We start from the raw sequence: 9913 nt of genomic DNA, 5'->3' as shown, positions 1-9913 counted from the left end.
ATATATATATAATATATACATCTGAGAACAGATTATTATATATATAATATATATAATAATAATTATATCTTCATGATTGATTGATGCTTTTAACATTATAAAATGTTCCTCTTTATCTTTAGTAACACTTTTTTCTCTTAAATTTTATTTTGCCTGATATCAGTATAACCACTCCAGCTTGCTTATGGTTTCTGTCTGAATGATATATATTTTTCCATCCTTTTACTTTCAACCAATTTGTGTCTTTGAATCTCAAGTATCTGTCCTGTAGATGCATATAGTTGCATATTGCTTTATTAATCCAGTCTGACAATCTCTGCCTTTTCATTGGAGTATTTAAATCTATTCATATTTAGTGTTATTATTGACATAGTTGGATTTGCATCTGCTATTTTAGTTTTTGTCCTCTATATGGCTCATATCTTTTTGTTCCACTGTTCTTTATTTCAGTAAATATATTCTATTTAACATTAATAGTTGGTTCCTTTAATTTTTTTATTATATCGCTTTGAGTTATTTTTTTGGTAGTTGCTCCACGGCTTACCATAGACACCATAACTTACCAGAACTAACTTTATTAACTTAATTCCAGTGAAGAAACTTACTCCGGTATGACTATTCCTTCTTCCTCCTTTTTGGGTATTATTGTTCTCCATATTGCATCTACAAATGTTACAAACACAACAATACATTGTTATAATTATTACTTTATATAATTTTATGTCTATTCATAAAGCTGGTAAAACAGATCAGTTATATATTCATACAGTTTGTTATGTTAGCCTTATCTCCTATTTCTGGTCTTCTTCATTTGTTTCAGTGGATCAGGGTACCAATAGGTGTCATTTTGTTACTACAAGACAGCTTTTCTCCCACCCACCTCCTTTGTGCTGTTACTGTCAAATATATTGTATTTCCATATGCCATTGGCCCGACCGTACAATTTTATACATACCAGTTTATACAATTGCTTTTTAAATCAGTTAAGAGAAGAAAGAACACAGAAGCATTTATATTGTCTTTTAAAATTACATAATTATCTTTATTCATGCTCTTTGTTTTTACTGCATGGATTTGAATTACTGCTTGGGGTCACTTGCTTTCATTCTGAGTAAGTTTCTTTATTATTTCTTGAATCCAAAGGGGAAAGAAACCTGGCAAGATGTGGTTTCTTGCAATAGTGAACAACAAAGAAAAAAATGGGAAATTGGGTGAAATCAAACAAGCAAATGACTTGCTAACTACTCCACAGCAAGAGAAATATGCTTTACTAGGAACGTGAATAGGTCTGCTTTACTGATTTATTGAATCATGTCTGATTCTCCTGTCTGATTCAATGAATCATGGGTCTTAGTGTTTTTCAGATGTAAATCAATTTTATCTTTATAGGATGACATAATTACATAATAGTTAAGAGCTTGGGGTTTTACTCTAGAAGAGATGAATTCAAATTTTGAATTTAATATGAATGTTAATTTGAAATGTTAAACAAAATAGAACACTTGCAGATTATAAAGGAAGACATAAAAGTACACCTAAAAAGTCTGTGACCTTAGAAAATGTACTTAATCTCTTCGAGTCTCATTTACCCATCTATAACACTATACTATATGCCACAGAGAGCTATGTGATGGTTACATGAGAAAGTGCACGTGAAATGTTTATTCTCCCACACAAATGCTCAGTAAACGGCAAGCTTTAAAAAACATAGTAATATTGGACTTGTGGTTTTGACCATGACGGAGTACAGATAACAACTTTATTTCTATATTGTGAACAATCATAAAACTGAATAAAATGTACGAAGCAACACTTTTCAAGCTTTAAACAAGACAAACAGGAGGGATGTGATCCTTTAAAGACTAAAAACACATTAGGTGGGCTCCATATTCACTAAAGCCTCTGCATGGGAGTTATTTCCAAACTGTAGCATAAGAAGGAAAAGGGAAAGATGCAAGAAACAGAGACTGAAGGTGGGGTTCACAAACAGAAAAAAAGAGTGAAAAAAAAAAATGAACGGGCCTTGGTATTTCATTATAAGACAACATCAAGTGGTCTAAACATTTAAACAAGAAATAATACCATTTTGCACGCTGTCCATTTCATTTTATGAAGCCCGAAGTGCTCTGATATCAAAATAAAGACAGACATTACAATGAAAGGAAATCACAAATAAGTAACCTTCACAGACATGAGAAAAAAATTTTTTTTAAATAATTTTTTATTGTTAGGTTAATCACCCTACATTACATCATTAGTTTTTGATGTAGTCTTCCATGATTCATTGTTTGTGCATAACACCCAGTGCTCCACGCAGAATGTGCCCTCTTCAATACCCATCACCAGGCTAACCCATCCCCCCACCCTCCTCCCCTCTAGAACCCTCAGTTTGTTTTTCAGAGTCCATTGTCTCTAATGGTTCGTCTCCCCCTCCGACTTACACCCCTTCATTCTTCCCCTCCTGCTATCTTCTTCTTCTTTTTTTTTCTTAACATATATTGCATTATTTGTTTCAGAAGTACAGATCCGTGATTCATCAGTCTTGTACAATTCACAGTGCTCACCATAGCACATACCCTCCCCAATGTCTATCACCCAGCCACCCCATCCCTCCCACCCCCCACCACTCCAGCAACCCTCAGTTTGTTTCCTGAGATTAAGAATTCCTCATATCAGTGAGGTCATATGATACATGTCTTTCTCTGATTGACTTATTTCACTCAGCAGAACACCCTCCAGTTCCATCCACGTCGTTGCAAATGGCAAGATCTCATTCCTTTTGATGGCTGCATAATATTCCATTGTGTATATATACCACTTCTTCTTTATCCATTCATCTGTCGATGGACATCTTGGCTCTTTCCACAGTTTGGCTATTGTGGACATCACTGCTATAAACATTGGGGTGCACGTACCCCTTCGGATCCCTACATTTCTATCTTTGTGGTAAATACCCAGTAGTGCAATTGCTGGATCGTAGGGTAGCTCTATTTTCAACTGTTTGAGGAACCTCCATACTGTTTTCCAGAGGGGTTGCACGAGCTTGCATTCCCACCAACAGTGTAGGAGGGTTCCCCTTTCTCCACATCCCCGCCAACATCTCTCGTTTCCTGACTTGTGCATTTTAGCCATTCTGACTGGTGTGAGGTGGTATCTCATTGAGGGTTTGATTTGGATTTCCCTGATGCGAAGTGATGTTGAGCACTTGAGAAAAAAAAATGTAATAAAATGTTAGCACGCTGAATCCAGGAATACATAAGGATAATACATCATGACTAAGTAGACTGTCTATAGGAATGCAAAGTTGGTTCAATAATAGAAATCAATGTCATTTGCCACATTAGAAGAATAAAAGAGAAAATCATAAGATTAGCTCAATAGATGCAGCAAAAGAATTTGACAAAATCCAACTAAAACTCTCAGCAAACTAGAAAAAGAAGGGGACATCCTCAATCTGATGAGAGGTAGCTATAAAAACCCACGGCTAACATCATACTTAATGGTAAAGGACTGGAAACTAGCAAGGTTGGCTATTCTTACAATTCTATTAATATTAGCCAGTAAAAGGTGTGGAAAAGAAATGTTAAACAAAATAGAAGACTTGGGCGCCTGGGTGGCTCAGTCGTTAAGCGTCTGCCTTCGGCTCAGGTCATGATCCTGGGGTCCTGGGATCGAGTCCCACATTGGGCTCCCTGCTCCGCGGGAAGCCTGCTTCTCCCTCTCCCACTCCCCCTGCTTGTGTTCCCTCTCTTGCTGTGTCTCTCACTGTCAAATAAATAAATAAAATCTTTAAAAAAATTATTAAACAAAACAAAACAAAATAGAAGACTTACAGATTATAAAGGAAGACATAAAAGTACTTTATTCATAGACAACGTGATAGTGTACATGGAAAATTATTCTAAAACTCTACCCCAAAAACCCAAACTTAATAGAAATAAGTGAATTGAGCAAGGTCACAGGATACAATTGCAACATTCAAAAATCTATGAATGTCTATATACTAGCAATGAACAACTGGAAATAATTTGTCCAAGTATTATTTATAATAGTATTAAGAAAGATCCTTGGGGATGAATTTAATGAATGACATGCAAGACCTCTGCATTGAGAACCACAGAGAATTGAAAGACCTAAATAATGGGGAGAGAGACTATGACAGTTGATAATCTACCATATTGGGGAGACTCTGGGGAAATGGCATTGCATTATTAAATACATTATTTGTGGCTACTTTCCCTAATTACCGTTTAAACTATTACATAATAATAGCTACCATTTATTAGTGCCAGGTGTGACTAACAAATGCCTAAAAGGGCAGCTCTTACCACTTCCTTGCTGGAAAACTCCTTCTGGTTCATAGGATCAATGACAAACTCCTTTGGTATCACCGGCCCTCCACTATTAGCTCCAAGCTTCCTTTCTTTATTCACCTCCCACATTATCCCACATACTTCCTATACTCCAGCCACACTGGATTCTCCAGCCAACTTAAGATTTTTTTTTCATCTTACAGGTACATGTATTCATGCCATGGAGTAAACAGCACCTATACAAGTGTACAGTGTCTATGTTCCTATCTAACGAAGTTTGCTTAAATTTACAGCCAGATTGATGTTCTACCTGATGTGCAAACAAAAGCTGGTTAATGCTGACCATGAGCTTCTCAGGATTCCAAGCTTTCAATGCGTTATTTCTTTTACCAGCACTCTTGATTTTGTAAACAACAAAGACCATTGACCCCAGTCTTCTCCAAATCTCCTGGTCACTTGGGTTTAGTGGGGCTTCATGGGGATCCAGACATTTTAAATAAAGCTTTGAAGCATCTCAGCACAGGACCACAGCTCAGGCCACTTCAAAGCCCCACAGCCAACAGCTTGCAAAGGTCACTGAGTGAACAATTTAAGATTTTGACCTTCATGTCTTGGCTCATGATATTCCCTTTCTTTAGATGACTCTTCATCCCACCCCACCAGCCATCCTTAGCTGTGGCCTGGTTCCCAGTACTTAAAATACTTAGGACAGTGTGGGGCAATTTAAGTACTTAAGGTGTGATAAGTGATTGCTGACTGAAGAAGAAAAGAAAAATGATTCATTGACACCGATCCCAGAAGAGGATAAATGGATGCATTTGATTCTGAATAAAGACAAATGGAGATAAAAATGTGTTTAATCAATGCAGGCAAATCTCCTTAATCGGCAGGCCTCTTTGGAAGCAGATTGTCATAATAAACCAAACCCACAATCATTCCAATTTTGGGAATTCAGAGAAATTTGTTGGGCATTTATTTGTTTCTTCTATTCTATTGTTTACTTAGAGAATTACAAAGTTTTTTTAGTATATAGATGATCAGTGAAGCTTCAAGTTGATTTTTTGATTGAAGTATCCTCTAGTACAGCCAAATGAGAGTTTTGAAATTAACTACACAAAAAGCCTCAGATCTATTGTTTTATATTTGTCCATTTGATACAGGGTGTTATATATTCCGGGCTGGTTTCATGGGTGTAGGACCTACACAGTCACATAGGGTCCCACACCTAGAAGGACCCCGCACTTGGTTTAATGCTCTGTCTTTGCTGTCTTGAAGTTCTTGTTATTTTGAACAAGGAGCCCCACATCTTCATTTTGCACAGGGCCCCGCAAATCATGTTACCAGTCCTGCAGGTATCCCCTCCATGTGTTTCTCCAGCTGTATGGCCATCCCAAAGGCTAGAGAGAGCTAGAAAGCACGTGAAATACTGAGACAGTGAGGGTCTGTGGGAACAAACCCCAAGAGAAAAACATTGCGTACCTGGGGTGCTTTCTGAGGGCTGCTATTGTTAAACCGCTTCTCTTAACAGAGCAAGACCAGGTTGCGTTCCCCTCTACCAGCCGGACTTAAAGCAGAAGACCCCAGCTCTAAAGAGCACCAAAGAGCTGCCTGAGTTGGCAATATCAACCAATCAGGAAGAGGCTCTTCCAACCAACCAGGATGAAGCATTCTTTTCTTTTCCTCATTAGCAAATTGGACCAGAGCGGGAACAGAGCTAGGACTTTATATAAGCAGGGCCTCCCCCACTGTTCGGGGAGAGCAGCCTAAGTACTTTTTGGTGTTGCTGTGTCTCCCTTCAGCTTCATCTCTAACCTCTGTGCCTTTGATTGTGGGGTCTGGCCTCCTCTCAGGTTCAAGAACCTACTGCCTTAACAAGACTGGAGGTTGCATTTCCTTAACTCTCCATCCTTTGGGATTTCCTCTGGGTCCTCCCCCTGTGATCTCTAGCAGGAAAATCTGGAGACTTCTAAGCTAGTCCAAGCTCCCCATTTTCCCTATATGAGAAAACGAAGATCCAGAGAGACAAGATCCTCCAGCCACCACTTAAATAATGTTAATGAATGAAGTTAGGGAAGTTGACATCCGGTCACTCAGGCATGGCAGGATGCAGGGTAAGGATCTGTTCCTATCTCAGATGGAGCCTGATTCTCATCGCAGGCAGATGAGATGTTCTCCCAAGTTCCCAACCTCTTTCTCTCTCCCACTATTCCATCGCCATTTCAACAACACAGATTCTGAAAAATTAAGGAGAGTCTGAGGTAATGCCCCTCACCCAGGAGTCCTTAAATGATAACCTCTAAGTGTCTGGGAATCTCACTTTTTAAGGGAGGCTTGTTTGTTTGGGGTACATTTTGGTTATTAGAAATCATTTTCTCTTCATAAAGAACAGAAATCGGTCTCTGCTAATTCCAACCATGGGAATTAATTCCCCTGCAAAATGACAGACAACTCTACTTCTTTCTTCACATAACAGCTTTTCAAATAATTGCAGATAGCTTTACTCCCACTATACTTTTCCCAGAGGCTGTTTGGAATCTTTTTCTAGTTGAACACTCAGTTGTCTGCCATATTGCATAGTGAGGCTGTTTCTAAGCACCTATCTTCATCTCTTCCCTCTTGTCAACCTTAGAGCCATTAAAAAAAAATCCTTAGGTTATAAAAGGGAAATAGGACAAAGCAAAAGTTGTGGCATGCGTTTTGTTTTGTTTTAATTTGCCAATTAAAAAGCCAGTAATAAAGTTCTAGGACCAGAAAGACCAGTTAAGATTGTAGGAAGAATATGTATGTAAGTTAGGGTTTTGATTGCAAGTGACAATACTCAGCTGGGAGTTACCTATGCAAATACGAGAATATGTTGATCAAAGAGCAATGAATCCTCTTTCCCCTTAAGTTCCGTTGGAAAAGTTTCAGGAAAGGGCTCCGATTGGCCAAATTGGGTCATTGCCCATCCCTGGGTCAGAGTCAGACAAGGAAAGCTCTACTTGGATCACATGGCTGCAAGAGTGGGGCAGAGCATTATTGGGAGGAAGGTGAACACTCCTCCCAGAAGGGAAAGGCACTTGGCCAACAGATGTGCCCTCTAGTAGGTGAGTCAAAAATTCAAAAAAAGGAAAAGTAGAGACAACTACAACATTATAAGAATAAAGTTGATAAGATACAGTTTCTTTTTATTTTTTAACGAGAGATAAGCAAGTAATGAAACAAAATGTTGAGTGTATTGAATTTTTAATTGATATTTCCTAAAATGAAATTTAATATTTTGTGGTGGAAAAGAATTACAATTACTTAAATACATTTTATGTTAAGTTCTAAAACCTGGGCTGAGTTCCTAGGTATATGAAGATGCTTTGAAAATTAAAACAGGAACAACTTATGACCACATGAAAGTGGAAAAGAGGGGTACCTGGGTGGTTCAGTCGTTAAACATCTGCCTTCTGCTCAGGTCCTGATCCCGGGCTCCTGGGATGGAGCCCCGCATTGGGCTCCCTGCTTGGCGGGAAGCCTGCTTCTCCCTCTCCCACTCCCCCTGCTTGTGTTCCCTCTCTCGCTGTCTCTCTCTCGGTCAAATACATAAATGAAAGAAGGAAAGAAAGAAAGAAAGGAAGAAAGGAAGGAAGGAAGGAAGGAAGGAAGGAAGGAAGGAAGAAAGGAAGAAAGGAAGAAAGGAAGAAAGGAAGAAAGGAAGAAAGGAAGAAAGGAAGAAAGGAAGAAAGGAAGAAAGGAAGAAAGGAAGAAAGAAAGAAAGAAAGAAAGAAAGAAAGAAAGAAAGAAAGAAAGAAAGAAAGAAAGAAAGAAAGAAAGAAAAGGAAAAGAAAGAAAGAAAGAAAGAAAATCTGTAAAAAAAGAAAGAAAGTGGAAAAGAGCTGACTGCTGAGGTGATAGAACCTGACTGAGAGACACTGTCGTGGTCTTGCCCTTGGCTGTGCTCCCTGAGAAGTACATAGAACACGTGCTGTGGGGGAGACACTCGGACTGCATTTCTAACGCACTATTTTCTTGGCACCGGGAAAACCCAGAGGGGGACGCTTCATTTGTCCAATTAAAGATGGGCTTTCATTAAATGCCACCCCAGAGCACATAGACCACAGGCACATATGCCTTAGTGGCTGCCCAGAGCCAATAAGACAGCTGAAATGTCAGCAAGCAGGACCACGAAGTGGTTCTAGTTTCCTTGTGGTTGGAAGCTGTTGAGTTAACAGCCCAAATCTGACCACGCAGGCCTGGAACAGTGTGCAAGAGGGCCAGTGAGAGGAAGTTAGCCAATGTTGGATCCAGGCCAGTCAACCTTCCAAGAAAATGTGCCAGCAAGGGGCAGGGGAGACCCTTGCCAAGAGAAAGCTTGCCTCCTGTGACTATTTCCCATGGAGACACAAGGCATTGGCTCCAAAGGCTCCCACTGGCCCAACAAAAATGCTTCCTGCTTCTCCAAGCCTATAGAGCAATTGCACTTGCCCCTTGAGCTGAAGGAAGATCAACATGGCTGCCTGATAGATAATTGTGACCTGGGGCCCTTTGGATAGCTTGTCTTGTTCTCTCAAAGGGTTTTTGTTGTTTACACAAAATGGAAAAAACACTGTTAAAAATAAAAGCTTTCGATATTTTACTTTCCAAGGGGAACTACTGAGGGCGTTTTTAAATCAATCAGCAAATATTTATTAATATTTATTACTACCTGCAAAGTACTGTGCTAAACTGTTGTCAACTGACAAGAGTGGTATAATTAAGCCATAAACATAGATTATAAAATAGATTAACTATTTTATAACCAATACACCTGTGTTTGTATATCAAATGAATATGATCTTCAGAACAATTACTCGTGGTCCATTCTTAGTCTGATTGTATTATCTGTAGAAAGAATTTTCAAAAGGTCTTTTCTTTGGGCATCACCTTTGGATCCTGTGGTACAGTTTTTTTTAATATTTTCAATGGTGCAAAGCTATTGAGAGTAGAGGCAATATGAAGTTGAGAAATATTTTCTGATAAAAAAGGAATGAAGTCCACACAAAGACTTACATGTGGATGTTCAGACGGCTTCATTCATAGCAGCTAAAAACTGGAAACTACCCAAATATCCATCACGGATGAATGGATAAACAGGTGTGGTATAGCCATACAGTGAAAAATTATTCTGCCTTAAAAAAGAATGAACTACTGATACATGCCACAACATGGCTGAACCTTAAAAACATGCTAGGGGCACCTGGGTGGGTCAGTCGGTTCAGCATCCAAGTCTTGATTTTGTCTCAGGCCATGATCTCAGGGTCGTGAGATCAAGCCCTGCATCCGGCTTAAGATTCCCTCCCTCTCCCTCTGCCCCTCTCCCCACTCTCTAAAAACAAACAAACAAACAAAACCACATTAGCTCAGTGAAATAAGCCAGTCACAAAAGATCATACACTGTAGGCTTCCATTTATAAGAAATATTCAGAAAGGGTAAATCTATAGAGACAGAAAAGTAAATTAGGGGTTGCCAGGGCTAAGGGTGGACATGGGGTGATGGAGATGTCCTAAAATTGGATTGTGGTGACTTTTGCACAATTCTGTAACTTTACTAAAAATCACTGAAATGTACACTTAAAATGGGTGAATTTTATTAT

General features: G+C 39.0%; 1 long non-coding RNA gene and 1 pseudogene across 1 annotated transcript in view; both read right to left on the bottom strand.

Annotated features, from left to right (window-relative positions):
• Positions 1-2662: 2662 nt before the first annotated feature.
• LOC114226002 (uncharacterized) overlaps positions 2663-9913 on the bottom strand; it is a 43548-nt gene continuing 36297 nt past the window's right edge. The window contains exon 3 of the long non-coding RNA XR_003612659.2: positions 2663-3204. This is a non-coding gene — a long non-coding RNA (uncharacterized LOC114226002). The remainder of the gene's footprint in view (positions 3205-9913) is intronic.
• LOC148162684 (ATP synthase subunit ATP5MPL, mitochondrial pseudogene) lies at positions 3198-7904 on the bottom strand (annotated as a pseudogene).

Source organism: Eumetopias jubatus, unplaced genomic scaffold, assembly GCF_037043125.1.
Source record: "Eumetopias jubatus isolate StellerSeaLion01/CBP00866 unplaced genomic scaffold, mEumJub1_p1.0 scaffold_13, whole genome shotgun sequence".
NCBI lineage: Eukaryota > Metazoa > Chordata > Mammalia > Carnivora > Otariidae > Eumetopias > Eumetopias jubatus.
This window is presented reverse-complemented; position numbering and strand designations above follow the sequence as displayed.